Source organism: Arachis hypogaea, chromosome 4, assembly GCF_003086295.3.
Source record: "Arachis hypogaea cultivar Tifrunner chromosome 4, arahy.Tifrunner.gnm2.J5K5, whole genome shotgun sequence".
NCBI classification, from domain to species: Eukaryota; Viridiplantae; Streptophyta; class Magnoliopsida; order Fabales; family Fabaceae; genus Arachis; species Arachis hypogaea.
Window position 1 is genome coordinate 56,167,029 of NC_092039.1, and position 17,110 is coordinate 56,184,138.

The 17,110-nt window shown below is 39.2% G+C and overlaps 1 non-coding gene across 1 annotated transcript; it reads right to left on the bottom strand.

The window, feature by feature from the left end:
* Window positions 1–514: 514 nt before the first annotated feature.
* Window positions 515–622, bottom strand: LOC112799162 (small nucleolar RNA R71). Its single transcript, XR_003200740.1, has one exon. It is a non-coding gene; the product is annotated as a small nucleolar RNA R71 (small nucleolar RNA).
* Window positions 623–17,110: the final 16,488 nt, after the last annotated feature.

Consider the following 17,110-nt stretch of genomic DNA (forward strand, 5'->3'; position numbering starts at 1 on the left):
TGTTAAGGCTGACCCTGAACCTGAAAGGACCTTGAAGCGAAAACTAAGAGAAGCCAAGGCACAACTCTCTGTAGAGGACCTAACAGAAATCTTCAAAGAAGAAGAACCCATGGCAGCCGAAAACAACAACAATGCCAACAATGCAAGGAAGGTGTTGGGTGACTTTACTGCACCTACTCCCGACTTCTATGGGAGAAGCATCTCTATCCCTGCCATTGGAGCAAACAACTTTGAGCTTAAGCCTCAATTCGTTTCTCTAATGCAACAGAATTGCAAGTTCCATAGACTTCCATTGGAAGATCCTCATCAGTTTTTAGCTGAATTCTTGCAAATCTGTGACACTGTCAAGACCAATGGGGTTGACCCTGAGGTCTACAGACTTATGCTATTCCCTTTTGCTGTAAGAGACAGAGCTAGGATATGGTTGGACTCACAACCTAAAGAAGGCCTGAACTCTTGGGAAAAGCTAGTCAATGCCTTCTTGGAAAAGTTCTTTCCACCTCAAAAATTGAGTAAGCTTAGAGTGGAAGTCCAAACCTTCAGACAGAAGGAAGGTGAATCCCTCTATGAAGCTTGGGAAAGATACAAATAATTGATCAGAAAATGTCCTTCTGACATGCTTTCTGAATGGAGCATCATAGGTATTTTCTATGATGGTCTATCTGAACTGTCCAAGATGTCATTGGATAGCTCTGCTGGAGGATCTCTTCATCTGAAGAAGACGCATACAGAAGCTCAAGAACTCATTGAAATGGTTGCAAATAACCAATTCATGTACACTTCTAAAAGGAATCAGGTGAACAATGGGACGAATTAGAAGAAATGAGTTCTTGAGATTGATACCCTGAATGCTATATTGGCTCAGAACAAAATATTGACTCAGCAAGTCAATATGATTTCTCAAAGTCTGTCTGGAATGCAAGCTGCACCAGGCAGTACTAAGGATGCTTCATCTGAAGAAGAAGCTTATGATCCTAAGAACCCTTCAATGGAAGAGGTGAATTACATGGGAGAACCCTATGGAAACACCTATAATCCTTCATGGAGAAAACATCCAAATCTCTCATGGAAGGATCAACAGAGACCTCAACAAGGTTTCAACAACAATAATGGTGGAAGAAACAGGTTTAGCAATGGCAAGCCTTTTCCATCATCTTCTCAGCAACAGATAGAGAATTCTAAGCAAAACCACTTTGACTTAGCAACCATGGTCTCTGATCTAATCAAAACCACTCAAAATTTCATGACTGAAACAAGGTCCTCCATTAGAAACTTGGAGGCACAAGTGGATCAGCTGAGTAAGAAAATTACTGAACTCCCTCCTAGCACTCTTCCAAGCAACGTAGAAGAGAATCCAAAAGGAGAGTACAAGGCCATTAACATGACCTACATGTCCGAATTTGGAGAGGAGGAAGAGGTAGTGAGCGCCACTGAGGAAGGCCTCAATGGACATTCACTGGCCTCCAATGAGTTCCCTAATGAGGAACCATGGGAATCTGAGGCTCACACTGAGACCATAGAGATTCCATTGAATTTACTTCTGCCATTCATGAGCTCTGATGAGTATTCTTCCTCTGAAGAGGATGAAGATGTCACTGAAGAGCAAGTTGCCAAATACCTTGGAGCAATCATGAAGCTAAATGACAAGTTATTTGGTAATGAGACTTGGGAGGATGAACCCCCTTTGCTCACCAAAGAACTGGATAACTTGACTAGGCAGAGATTACCTCAAAAGAGACAGGACCCTGGGAAGTTCTCAATATCTTGTACAGTAGGCACCATGACCTTCAAGAAGGCTCTGTGTGACCTAGGGTCAAGCATAAATCTCATGCCTCTCTCTGTAATGGAGAAGCTAGGGATCTTTGAGGTGTAAGCTGCAAAAATCTCACTAGAGATGGCAGACAATTCAAGAAAACAAGCTTATGGACTTGTAGAGGATGTTCTGGTAAAAGTTAAAGACCATTACATCCCTGCTGATTTCATAGTCCTAGAGACTGGGAAGTGCATGGATGAATCCATCATCCTTGGCAGACCCTTCCTAGCCACAGCAAAGGCTGTGATTGATGTTGACAGAGGAGAATTGATCATTCAAGTGAATGAAGAATCCCTTGTGTTTAAGGCTCAAGGATATCCCTCTATAACCATGGAGAGGAAGCATGAAGAGCTTCTCTCAAAATAAAGCCAAACAGAGCCCCCACAGTCAAACTCTAAGTTTGGTGTTGGGAGGCCACAACCAACTTCTAAGTTTGGTGTTGAACCACCACATTCAAACTCTAAGTTTGGTGTTGGGAGGTTCCAACATTGCTCTGAGCATCTGTGAGGCTCCATGAGAGCCCACTGTCAAGCTACTGACATTAAAGAAGCGCTTGTTGGGAGGCAACCCAATGTTATATTTATCTAATTTTCCTTTATTATTTTATGTTTTTTGTAGGTTGATGATCATGGGAAGTCACAAAATCAATTAAAAAAGCAAAAACAGAATGAAAAACAGAAAGAAAAACAGCACACCCTGGAGGAAGACCTTGCTGGCGTTTAAACGCCAGTAAGGGCAGCAAATGGGCATTTAACGCCCAGTCTGGCACCATTCTGGGCGTGTAACGCCAGAAAGGGGCACCAGACTGGCATTAAACGCCAGGAAAGGGCAAGAAGTTGGCGTTAAATGCCAGAAATAGGCACCAGCTCGGCGTTTAACGCCAGAATTGGCATAAAGAGCATTTTTGCTCGCCACTTGGTGCAGGGATGAATTTTCGTTGACACCTCAGGATCTGTGGACCCCACAGGATCCCTAGCTACCCCACCACTCTCTCTCTTCTTCACCCATTCACCAATCAACTCAAAACCTCTTCCCCAAAAACCCCTCACCTATCAAATCCCACTATTCTCTTCACCACTCACATCCATCCTTCATAAAACCCCACTTACCTAACCATTCAAATTCAAACCACTTTCCCTCCGAAACCCACCCATACATGACCGAACCCTACCCCTCTCTCCACTCTTATATAAACCCATCTTCACTCCTTCATTTTCACACAACCTAAACACTACTTCTTCCCCTTGGCCGAACCACAAAGCCTCATCCATCTCCTTCATTTATTCTTCTTCTACTCTCTTCTTTCTTCTTTTGCTCGAGGACGAGCAAACCTTTTAAGTTTAGTGTGATAAAAGCATTGCTTTTTGTTTTTCCATAACCATTTATGGCATCCAAGGCCGGAGAAACCTCTAGAAAGAGGAAAGGGAAGGCAAAAGCTTCCACCTTCGAGTCGTGGGAGATGGAGAGATTCATCTCAAGGGTGCATCAAGACCACTTCTATGAAGTTGTGGCCATGAAGAAGGTGATCCCCGAGGTCCCTTTCAAACTCAAAAAGAGTGAATATCCGGAGATCCGACATGAGATCCGAAGAAGAGGTTGGGAAGTTCTTACCAACCCCATTCAACAAGTCAGAATCTTAATGGTTCAAGAGTTCTATGCCAATGCATGGATCACCAAGAACCATGATCAAAGTGTGAACTCGGACCCAAAGAATTGGCTTATAATGGTTCGGGGGAAATACTTGGATTTTAGTCTGGAAAATGTAAGGTTGGCATTCAACTTGCCCATGATGCAAGGAGATGAACACCCTTACACTAGAAGGGTCAACTTTGATCAAAGGTTGGACCAAGTCCTCATAGACATTTATGAACAGGGCGCTCAATGGAAGAGAGATTCAAGAGGAAAGCCGGTTCAACTGATAACGCATGACCTCAAGCCCATGGCTAGAGGATGGTTGGAGTTTATCCAACGCTCAATCATTCCGACTAGCAACCGGTCGAAGTTACTATAGACCGGGCTATCATGATTCATAGCATCATAATTGGAGAGGAAGTAGAAGTTCATGAGGTTATATCCCAAGAACGTTATAAGGTGGCGGACAAGTCCTCTACCTTGGCAAGGTTAGCCATCCCTCATCTCATTTGTCACCTCTGTTATTCAGTTGGAGTTGACATAGAGGGAGACACCCTCATTGACGAGGACAAGCCCATCACTAAGAAAAGGATGGAGCAAACAAGAGACCCCTCTCATCATGAAATCCCTGAGATGCCTCAAGGGATGCACTTTCCTCCTCAAAACTATTGGGAGCAAATCAATACCTCTCTAGGAGAATTGAGTTCCAACATGGGACAACAAAGGGTGGAGCACCAAGAACATTCCATCCTCCTCCATGAAATTAGAGAAGATCAAAGAATCATGAGAGAGGAGCAACAAAGGCAAGGAAGAGAAATTGAGGAGCTCAAGCACTCCATAAGATCTTCAAGAGGAAGAACAAGCCACCATCACTAAGGTGGACCCGTTCTTTAATCTCCTTGTTCTTTATTTTTCTGTTTTTCGAAAAATCATGCTTATGTTTATCCATGTTTGTGTCTTATTATCATTAGTGTCTTAGTGTCTATGCCTTAAAGTTATCAATGTCCTATGAATCCATCACCTTTCTTGAATGAAAAATGTTCTTAATTGAAAAAGAGAAGAATTGCATGAATTTTAAATTTTATAACAGATTAATTATTTTGATGTGGTGGCAATATTTTGGTTTCTGAATGTATGCTTGAACAGTGCATAAATCTTTTGAATTTGTTGTTCATGAATGTTGGCTCTTGAAAGAATGATGAAAAAGGAGAAATGTTACTGAGGATCTGAAAAATCATAAAAATGATTCTTGAAGCAAGAAAAAGCAGTGAATACAAAAAAAAAGGAAAGAGAAAAACGAAAAAAAAAAGAGAGAGAAAAACGAAAAAAAAGAGAGAAAAGAAAAAAATAAAGTTGTGATCCAAAGCAAAAAGAGTGTGCTTAAGAACCCTGGACACCTCTAATTGGGGACTCTAGCAAAGCTGAGTCACAATCTGAAAAGGTTCACCCAGTTATGTGTCTGTGGCATGTATGTATCCGGTGGTAATACTGGAAGACAGAGTGCTTTGGGCCACGGCCAAGACTCATAAAGTAGCTGTGTTCAAGAATCATCATACTTAACCAGGAGAATCAATAAAACTATCTGGATTCTGAGTTCCTATAGAATCCAATCATTCTGAATTTCAAAAGATAGAGTGAGATGCCAAAACTATTCAGAGGCAAAAAGCTAAAGCCCCGCTCATCTAATTAATACTGATCTTCATAGATGTTTTTGGAGTTCATTGCATATTCTCTTCTTTTTATCTTATTTGATTTTCAGTTGCTTGGGGACAAGCAACAATTTAAGTTTGGTGTTGTGATGAGCGGATAATTTATACGCTTTTTGGCATTGTTTTTAGTATGTTTTTAGTGTGTTTTAGTTAGTTTTTAGTATATTTTTATTATTTTTTAGTTAAAATTCACTTTTCTGGACTTTACTATGAGTTTGTGTGTTTTTCTGTGATTTTAGGTATTTTCTGGCTGAAATTGAGGGACCTGAGCAAAAATCTGATTCAGAGGCTGAAAAGGACCGCAGATGCTGTTGGATTCTGACCTCCCTGCACTCGAAGTGGATTAACTGGAGCTACAGAAGCCCAATTGGCGTGCTCTCAACTGCGTTGGAAACTAGACATCCTGGGCTTTCCTGCAATATATAATAGTTCTTACTTTGCCCGAGATTTGATGGCCCAAACCGGCGTTCCAAATCAGCTCAAAACTGCCCGGCGTTAAACGCCGGAACTGGCACAAGAATTGGAGTTAAACGCCCAAACAGGCATAAAAGCTGGCGTTTAACTCCAGAAAAAGTCTCTACACATGAAAGCTTCAATGCTCAGCCCAAGCACACACCAAGTGGGCCCGGAAGTAGATTTTTATGTCATTTACTCATCTTTGTAAATCCTAAGTTACTAGTTCTCTACAAATAGGACCTTTTGCTATTGTATTTTCATCTTTGGATCAATTTAGATCCTTTGATCATCTTTGGACGTCTAGTTCTTAGATCAGATCTTGGTAGCTATCTTTATTCTTATGCTATCTTAGATCATGGGGACTGGCCTCACGGCCATGCCTAGACCTTGTTCTTATGTATTTTCAACGGTGGAGTTTCTACACACCATAGATTAAGGTGTGGAGCTCTGCTGTACCTCGAGTATTAATGCAATTACTATTGTTCTTCTATTCAATTCAGCTTATTCTTGTTCTAAGATATTCATTTGTACCCAAGAACATGATGAATGTGATGATTATGTGACACTCATCATCATTCTCACTTATGAACGAGTGCCTGACAACCACTTCCGTTCTACAAGAAAACAAGGCTTGAATGTTTATCTCTTGGATCCCTTGATCGGAATCTTCGTGGCATAAGCTAGAATTGATGGCGGCATTCAAGAGAATCCGGAAGGTCTAAACCTTGTCTGTGGTATTCTGAGTAGGATTCAATGATTAAATGACTGTGACGAGCTTCAAACTCCTGAAGGCTGGGCATTAGTGATAGACGCAAAAGAATCAATGGAATCTATTCCAACCTGATTGAGAACCGACAGATGATTAGCCGTGCCGTGACAGGGTGCGTAGAACATCTTCACTGAGAGGATGGGAGGTAGCCACTGACAACGGTGAAACCCTACATACAGCTTGCCATGGAAAGGAGTAAGAAGGATTGGATGAAGACAGTAGAAAAGCAAAGAGACGGAAGGGACAAAGCATCTCCATTTGCTTATCTGAAATTCTCACCAATGAATTACATAAGTATCTCTATCCTTGTTTTATGCTTTATTCGTATATCACTCATAACCATTTGAATCTGCCTGACTGAGATTTACAAGATGACCATAGCTTGCTTCATACTAACAATCTCCGTAGGATCGACTCTTACTCGCGTAAGGTTTATTTCTTGGACGACCCAGTGCACTTGCTGGTTAGTTGTGCGAAGTTGTGATAAAGAGTTGAGATTACAATTGTGCGTACCATGTTGATAGCGCCATTGATGATCACAATTTACGCGCACCAAAGTTTTTAGAGGTGTATGCTCTCCATTTTCTATGATATGGTTGAAAAGTTTTTAGAGGTCTTCATGGATGACTTTTCTGCTTTGGTGACAATTTCAATGCTTGCCTACAACATCTGACCCTTGTCTTGAAACGGTGCCAAGAAACCAATTTGGTTTTAAACTGGGAAAAGTGCCACTTCATGGTGCCTGAAGGGATTGTTCTTGATCACAATGTTTCAAGAAAAGGGATAGAGGTTGACAAGGCAAAGGTGGAAATCATAGAGAAGCTCCCTCCACCAACCAATGTGAAATCTGTTAGAAGTTTCTTGGGGCATGCAGGATTTTATAGAAGGTTTATCAAGAATTTTTCTAAAATAGCCAAACATTTGAGTAATCTGTTGATGATTGATAATCCTTTTGTTTTTGATGAAAATTGCCAGCATGCCTTTGAAACTTTAAAAAACAGACTCACAACAGCACCAATCATCACACCGCCGGATTGGGAACTACCTTTTGAACTCATGTGTGATGCAAGTGACATTGCAATTGGTGCTGTGCTCGGACAAAAGAAGGGAAACTTGCATAATGTCATATATTATGCAAGTAAGGTGTTGAACGAGGCTCAAAAAAATTACACCACAACAGAGAATGAGTTATTAGCTGTAGTTTATGCATTTGATAAGTTTAGATCATACTTGATAAGATCCAAAATTGTGGTTTATACTGACCATGCTGCCCTTAAGTATTTGATGTCAAAGCAGGATGCTAAACCAAGACTTATCAGGTGGATATTACTCCTACAAGAATTTGACATTGAAATAAAGGACATGAAGGGCACTGAAAACCAAGTTGCTGACCATTTATCAAGGTTACCACAAGAAACAATTCAAGAAGCCTCCCAGCCTGTGAATGAAAACTTTCCAGATGAACATCTTTTGCAGATCCAACAAGCACCTTGGTTTGCTAACATAGCAAACTACAAAGTGGGGAGGAAGATACCTCAAGAATTCTCTAAGCAACAAGTGAAGAAGCTAGTCAATGAAGCAAGGAAGTTTTTGTGGGATGAACCTTTTCTGTTCAAGAGATGTTCTGATGGAGTGGTTAGGAGGTGTGTCCCTGAGAGTCAAATAAGGGATATATTGTGGCATTGCCATGGCTCAGCCTATGGTGGACACTTTGGCCCAGAAAAAATAGCCGCAAAGATACTGCAGAGTAGTTTTTATTGGCCAACTATCTTCAAAGATGCCAGAGAGTTTGTTCACCAATGTAACGAATGCTAGAGAGTAGGAGGATTGACAAGAAGGAATGAGATGCCTCATAATTTCATTCTGGAAGTAGAATTATTTGATCTATGGGGCATTGATTTCATGGGACCCTTTCCCCCTTCCTATTCTTTTAGATATATCTTGGTAGCAGTGGAGTATATCTTAAAATGGGTGGAAGCCATAGCCACAACCACCTGTGATGCACAAATTGTCCTTCAATTCCTTAAGAAGCATATTTTCACTAGATATGGAGTGCCCAAGGGTCTTGTTAGTGATGGTGGTGGCTATTTTTGCAACAAACAGATGGAGAAACTTCTCCATAAATATGGAGTCATTCATAAAGTAGCCACACCATATCACCCTCAGACTAATGACCAGGCTGAATTAGCAAACAGAGAGTTGAAGAAAGTCCTAGAGAAAACAGTAGGAAGCACAAGAAAAGATTGGGCTAGGAAGATGGAAGATGCATTCTGGGCATATAGGACAACTTTCAAAACTCCCATTGGGAAGTCCCCTTTTCAGCTATTGTATGGCAAATCCTGTCACCTCCCTGTAGAGCTTGAACACAAGGCTTTTTGGGCTACTAAATTCCTAAATCTTGACTCTGAAGTAGCAGGGAAGAAAAGGTTGTTGCAACTAAATAAGTTGGATGAATTTAGGCTAGAAGCCTATGAAAATACTAAGATATACAAGGAAAAAGCCAAGAGGTGGCATGACAGGAAGATCTTGAAGAAAGAATTCAAACCAGGACAGCAAGTACTCTTGTACAACTCACGACTCAAGATTTTCCTTGGCAAGCTTAAATCTAAGTGGAATGGTCCATATTTGGTAACCAAGGTTTTTCCTTACAGAAGTATTGAATTGCTAGATGAAGCAATAAAGAGTCAGTTCACAGCGAATGGTCACAGAGCAAAGCTGTACCTAGGAGGACAATGGGACAAGGAAAAAGAGGTTCAGAACCTACAGCCTTTATGAAGCAAAAATTAAGGATGTCAAGCTAATGACATTAAAAGAGCGCTTGTTGGGAAGCAACCCAACCTGAGGTAGTTTTCTTTTCATAGCCATTTCAATAAAAATGTTGAATAATTGGTATGCATTGCAAGGAGCTAAGTTTGATGTTTCACACCAAAATAAATTAAGAGAGAATGAAGGATTCTAAGTTTGGTGTTCCACCAAAATTTTATCTAAAAGCACATTCTTACTTTCTACATAATGCTTGCTCCAAGCAATCGAACAAGTAATTCAACCATTTAGTTGTTTTCCAGTTTTTAGCTCCATAACCTTTAGCAAGGCCAAGAGAATTCATAATTGGTTAACTTGTTGCATCAGAGGCAGTGGCAAGGAATTAAGTTTGGTGTTCCCACACCAAACATTAAATCCAAAAGACACACTCAATTCATGCATACTAACCATTCACTTAAGGGCTTGAAAAGCAAGCAACTTTTGAGAATTATGCAGGAAATAGCCAACATTTGAAGACAATTTGCATCATAACTCAAAAGGGATACAACAGGAGGAAGAATGAAAAGCTGCAACGCAAAAGGTTGTGTCTGCACTTAATCCTTGTTGTTGAAAAAGTACTTTAAAGTGGGAATTCTTGTATGTCTTGCTAGAGTATTCATTTGGTTACAAGTGGAATTGTTTGTCAAGAATGCTTATCTGCATAATGCTTGTTATCCATTACTTAGCCTTGAATTTTGTCTTGTTCCCCATATGCTTGAATAAAAGAGAAATGTTTGAATTAGAAAGTAAATATCCAATGTTGCATAAGTTAGGATGAAAGTTAGTGGTGGTATGTGTTTGATTAAATGCATAACTCATGAAATAAATGCTGCATAATGTCATTTTCATTGAAGTGTGAACTAGCTTGCTGTCATAAAGACTCATATCAGTAAGAATTCCTTGATAACAAAATAAAACAAACAAAAAAGAGGAAGAAGAAAAAGCCAAAAGTGGCAAGAAATAAACAAAGAACAAGGCTAGGTACCAATAGCTTGGATCCTAGGACACATGCCTGTGGTGTTTTTATGCTAGGATATGCTTGGACAAGTAAGTTCTAAAGAGTATTTCAAAACTTGGCCACTTAGATCAACTGATTTGGGATGGTCAACTGAAAGTCCACAATAAAGAGCAACCTAGCTACAAAACACTTAGTTATCCAAAGAGATGCTGGGCATCAATGATCCTAGGAGGAAAAGGGTGAGCCATGTGCCTTTGGTGAAGAAATGTTGAGCAAAAGAAAAAGAAATTATAAAGCCAAAGGCTGCTGCAACATTTGCCACCAAGCCTTCAATGAATAATAAGCTTTTTAAGTAAAACAAAGGAAGAAAAGTTAGCAAGGAAACAAGCAAAAATAAAGCCTAATAGCAGCAAGTTTAGTAAACCTTTGAGGGAATGCCTCTTATGTAACAGCAAGCAATAATTGAGTTATCATTGTCTGCATAAAAACCCCATGAACCAAGTTCAACTATGTGCTTAATAAGGATATGCATACTTCTCTGTTTAATTACATTCCCTCTTGTTTTTGATGCTTGCTTGGGGACAAGAAAGATTTAAGTTTGGCGTTGTGATGACAAGTCATCATATGCTTGTTTTTCAAGCTAATTTCACTTGTTTCATTGGTTTTTATGCACTTTCTTGCATTACAAGTAAGCAATTTGGAGTGGAAGTGCATGGTTTCTTTGAATCAATCAACCATCCTTTAATTGACACAAAATCATGAAGTTTAAGCTTGAATTAATTGGTTTTTAAATGTATTTTAAGGTTTGTGAATTTCGTGAAACTTTGATTGGTTATTTTGATTACTTGTAGGTGAAGAAAAGAAAAAAATAGGAAAAGCGTAGCCTAAGAAGCATGATCTAAGCAAAGAAAGAAAGCGTGGCACAAGGAAGAGAAGCGTGGCTCAAAGAAGGAAAAGCATGGATGTATTCAAGGAAGAAGGGTATAAAGCTCTGGCCAAGAGCTTAAAGCTCTTGTGGAGAGCTTTCCTTCAAATAATCAAGAGCCAAGCTCTTGCCAAGAGCTTAAAGCTCTTGCCAAGAGCTTTATCACAAGCACATGAAAGAAGGAAGCAAGGCAAGCTCACATGCAAAACTCGTGCCAAGAGCTTTGCCCAAGAGCTTTTTCGGGCATTCCAAGGGAAAAATCAAGGAGAAAAAGCTCAAATATGCACTCACCAAGACTTGAACCCATGACCAAGGGGAGGGGGCCAGCGCTATTCAACAAGGAAAAACAAGCCAAAATTGGCTTGTTTTCATTCAGCAAGGTGCGAACAGGGAGCATTAAGGAAGCAAGGCCTTGTGCACCACTCACTTGCCAAGGAAAATGGCCAGCAACTTCCTTCACCAAGATTCGAACCGGGTACCTCAAGGAAGCAAGATTTTGGGCGCTACTCTTGTGCCAAGAAAGCTAGCTCCACAAGTGCTCCACCCAAGATTTGAACCAAGGACCTCAAGGACAAGTAAAGCTCTTGCCAAGAGCTTTAAGCTCTTGCAAAGAGCTTTGTTCTCTTGTCACAAGGGAGGACCGTGCACACACTTTAGCAAGGGAGGGATCCAAAGCTCCTGGCCAAAGCTCTTGCCAAGAGCCGAGCTTTCCCTTGGGAGGTGCACCATGGCCAAAAATTCACCCAAAAATCCAAATTAATTCATTTCTTCACCAATTTTGAGAGCCCACCCAAATTCTTAGATCCACATTAGGAATTGTAAAAATAGGTGTTAGTTAGCTATAGAAAGGACTTTGACTTTTACTTTCACTTTTAGCTTCTTCTGACATTTTTTTGAAATTGTAATTGGAGAATTGGATCATTTTACTTTCTCTTTTGAATTCTACTTGCTCTTTTGGAAACTTCTGCTTGAATTGGAAGGAGAATTCAGTTCTCCTCCTTTGGGCATTCTCGTTTCCTTCTCTAAAAGGCTTGCTTGAGTCTTGGGTGTGAAGAATTGAGGAAATTCTGTCTCGATCTCACCTTAAGATCTCTTTATTTCTTTTTCTGCATAATTCAAGTTTCCTTACTGGTTTTCATCATCAATTCTCTTTCAATTGTTTTTCTGAATTGGATCAAGGAAGGTAGTGAGATCTAGACTTGGTTTTCTAGTCTCTTGACCCCTGAGATCTTGCATTTCCATTTAGTTTATCTGCTGAATGCTTCTTCAAGCAAATTTACTTGTCTGTTTGAGATCTCTTTCAATTCAAATCATCCTCTACTCTTTTACTTGTTGCAATTTACTCTTCTGTGTTTAGATTCTGCAATCCCAGTTCCCAATTCCCTTTTACATTCAAGCAATTTACATTTCTTGCACTCTAAGCTTCTGCAATTTACATTTCTTGCACTTTAAGTTACTGCCATTTACTTTACTTGTTCTTCAAGATTCAGCACTTTAATTTCTTAGCTCCTTAATTTACTGCAATTTTTCCCTCTCCCTTTACAATTCATGCAATTTAGCTTCTGTCAATCACAAATCACTCAAATCAACTATTGTTTGCTTGACTAAATCAACCACTAAACTAAAATTGCTCAATCCTTCAATCCTTGTGGGATCGAATTCACTCATGTGAGTTATTATTACTTGATGCGACCCGGTACACATGCCGGTGAGTTTTATGTTTGATCGTTTTCCACACATCAAGTTTTTGGCGCCGTTGCTGAGGATTGAAATAGATTGACAATGATTAAGTGAAGTGGAGATCTAGATTAAGCATTTTTTTTCTGTTGTTCTCAACTAACATATTAATTATTTGACTATTTGCCTAAGCTAACCAAAACTTCATTCTAGCAATAGATTGAAGTTTCACTGGTTTTCTGGTTTTGTGTGTTTCTTGTGTTGTGTTTTGTATGTCAGGCACAGGGAGAGCTACCCCTATTTTCTCTGAAACTGACCAAAGAACTCTTCGAAGGTTGAGAAGAGAAGCTAGAGGGAAGGCTGTTGTTGGAGAAGAGGAGTCAAAAGAAGAATTCCAAGAGATGGAAGGAGATCCATCTAATCCCAATCATCCAGAAGGAGGGGTCAACAACAACCCACAACAAAGGAGAGTACAGGCCTTTTATACATTTGCAAACGCTAGACATTGTAGGAGTAGCATTCTTACCCCTAATGTTAATGCAAATAACTTTAAACTGAAGTCATAACTCATCACATTGGTTCAAAACAATTGGAAAAATGTTACCAAAGATAATTTTTGTAGCATTTAGAAAAATATTACCATAGATATTTTTTGTAGCACTTTAAAAATGTTACAATAGATATTTCTTGTAACACTTAAAAAATGTCACAATAAGTCTTTCTGATAACATTTTAAAAAATGTTACCATACTATAGCAATACTTTAATAAATGTTACGAAATATTTACTTTGCTAACAATAAAAAATATTACAATAGATCTTTATTAACATTTAAATGCACAAAATATTAAATTAAAATCTTTTTCTTTAATTACATATTCTACACCCACTTTACAAATTAAATCTCCAAATGCCCGGGAAATAGCAAGAACACCACCAACCCTCTATGTCCCTGAATCAATAACCAACAAGTAAACTATTTAATGCAAACCAAAATAAAGTAATGAATGTTAACACAAGTGCATAATAAAACCACCTGCCCAACTTATGAATCCCCCTGCGTCCTCAATCCTTTGACGCTCATCAGATTTATCAGGTTTGTGATCGATAGACAAAGGAACAGCTATAGTAAAACAATACACTCATAAGTCATAACAGTGAAAAGTAGAAGAATAAAACAAAGGGGATGAGGGATGAGGGAATTATTTTGCTTGAGCTATTTTGGAGTGGAAATTTACTATGTATTTGACAAGCATATCACCAAAATTAGGCTAAAAAAATATGATGAATAATCCCTCCTCTCAACACCAAATTTAGATAAATCCCGCACATAGGTGACATAGTACCAACCTGTACCAGCTCGGGATGTAACTACTCTGGAATGCGAACATTTGCAACAAGAATTCGGTCGCCCAACAATATAGTTGTTGATGCAGTGGACCCAGCATCCCTCTGATGGCCATTTTCCTTATTGAGGTAATTAACCTCTATCTGTTATAATGTATATATAATATATAAATAATATAATGTGCATTGGATATAAATATAAGATCCCCACTATCATTGTCGTTATGATATATAAATAATATAACGGGTGAGCGACTTAGTTCTTCTGTCATCTCTGCTTCATGGCACTTACTATAAATAGTGTTCCAAATAGTAAGTTGTAATCAAGTGAACGATTCAAGTTCTTTTGTGGCAAATGGAATGGAAATAATTAAAGATATGTTGAATTATAGATACCAAATTGGCAGGATATTTTCCTACTATATCTTTGGATAACTCGTAAGAAAATGGAAAAAGAAGAATACCAGTAGAGGTACTGATGGTAGTTAAGTTGCAAATGGTGTCACAGAGTTCTTGCTGAGGCTGGCTATGGTTAACCAAGAACTCAATCGGTTTTGAAGGGTCAGAAGCATCATCTAGAGGCCTAGGAAAAACATCCAATTCCTCCTGAGTGAACTCCAATTCAGCATCCCTTTTAATACGGAGTAGTTCAGACATGTGGTTGGTGAAATCCTCAATCCTTTGCTGCATTGCTTTGATATTGTCCAAGTCCGTTCCTAAAACACCTTGGATGGTATTGGGAAGGGGAAAGGCTATCTTTCTAGCCACTGCTCGATGCTGAGTTATAATTGCAAATATAATTGTTAGTTTAAGTAAGCAATCACGTGTTAGAAGTTCACTTAAAACTAAACCCCAAAAGCTAGTTCATGCGATAACTCCAAACTCTTACAAAAACTATCCAGGCCTTATCTCAAGGGAAGGTATGACTCTAACCATAATGGCACATATTTTATTATGAAATTGACAGAGTTAGTTACCAAATGAAAGTTGTATATAAGTTAATCTCTACAACGTAAAAACTACCTGAAGTGGCGAGAGTTTTAAGTTGCTTCCAAGACTGCAGTTGGCGCCAGTCTTGGAGCAAGGACTTATTTTGAAGGTCCTAGTGAATCTCTCGAAGCTCCCTTTGGAAGTGATAAAAAAGAGTTGGGTAGTGTGTGTAGGCCTTGAAGCACATCACTTTAAGCCCAAGTGGCATCAAAACAGCATTCAGATAAGGCTTAGCCTCGATCACAAAAGTTAGACCAGGCCCCATTGTGCATTCACACAGCTAATAAGAATGGACATTGACGAAACAAGATCCCCATGATGAGCGGATATTTTATACGCTTTTTGAGGGTATTTTCATATAGTTTTTAGTAGGATCTAGCTACTTTTAGTATATTTTTATTAGTTTTTCTGCAAAAATCATATTTCTGGACTTTACTCTCAGTTTGTGTGTTATTTTTTGTAATTTCAAGTATTTTCTGGCTGAAATTGAGGGACCTGAGCAAAAATCTGATTCAGAGGCTGAAAAATGACTACTGATGTTGTTGGATTCTGACCTCCCTACACTCGAAATAGATTTTTTTGAGCTACAAAAGTTCAAATGGCACGCTCTCAGTTGCGTTGGAAAGTAGACATCCAGGGCTTTCCCGTAATATATAATAGTCCATACTTTTCTCGAGTTGTGATGACGTAAACTGGCATTTAACGCCAATTTTCTACCCTATTCTGGCGTTAAACTCCAGAAACAGGATACAAGCTGAAGTTAAACGCCCAAACTGGCACAAAAGCTGGAGTTAAACGCCAAGAATAGCCTCTACAAATGAAAGCTTCATTGCTCAGACTAAACACACACCAAGTGCGCCCCAGAAGTGGATTCTGCACTATCTATCTTAGCTTACTCATTTTCTGTAAACCTGGGTTACTAGTTAAGTATAAAAACTACTTTTAGAAATTCATTTTGCACCTCATGACATTTTACATTTGAATTTGTATTTCTGACGGCATGAGTCTCTAAACTCCATGGTTGGGGGTGAGGAGCTCTGCTGTGTCTCGATGGATTAATACAATTACTTCTATTTTCTATTCAATCACGCTTGATTCTATTATAAGATATTCACTCGCACTTAAACATGATGAATGTGATGATTCATGACACTCATCAGCATTCTCAACCTATGAACGTGTGCTTGACAACCACTTTCGTTCTACCTTAGATTGACTGTTTATCTCTTGGGTTCCTGGTTCACAAGTTTGACTGCCTCTCCTAACAACAGAGCGTTCAATTCGTGAATCCAGAGTCCTCGTGGTATAAGCTAGAATCAATTGGCGGTCTTCTTGAGATCCGAAAAGTCTAAACATTATCTGTGGTATTCTGAGTAGGATCTGGGATGGGATGATTGTGAAGAGCTTCAAACTCACGAATGTTGGGCGTAGTGATAGACGCAAAAGGATCACTGGATCCTATTCCAACACAAGTGAGAACCGACATATGATTAGCCATGTACATGGACCATTTTCACTGAGAGGATGGATGGTAGCCATTGACAATGATGATCCACCAAAATACAACTTGCCATGGAAGAAGCCTTGCGTGCGTGAAGAAGAAGACAATAGGAAAGCAGATATTCAGAAGACAGAGCATCTCCAAAACTCCAACCCATTCTCCATTACTGGATAACAAGTAATTATTTCATGTTCTTTTATTTTTCGCAATTAAAACTAAGAACCTTTATTGATATCCTGACTAAGAACAATAACATAACCATAGCTTGCTTCAAGTCGGCAATCTCCGTGGGATCGACCCTTACTCACGTAAGGTATTACTTGGACGACCCAGTGCACTTGCCGGTTAGTTGTACGAGTTGTGAAAAGTGTGATTTACAATTTCGTGCACCAAGATTTTGGCGCCGTTGCCGGGGATTGTCCACGTTTGAACAACTGACGGTTTATTTTGTTGCTTAGATTAGGAAAAATTGTCTTTTGTTTGTTTAGAGTCTCTTTATTTTATTTTAAAAAATTTTCAAAAATCTTATTT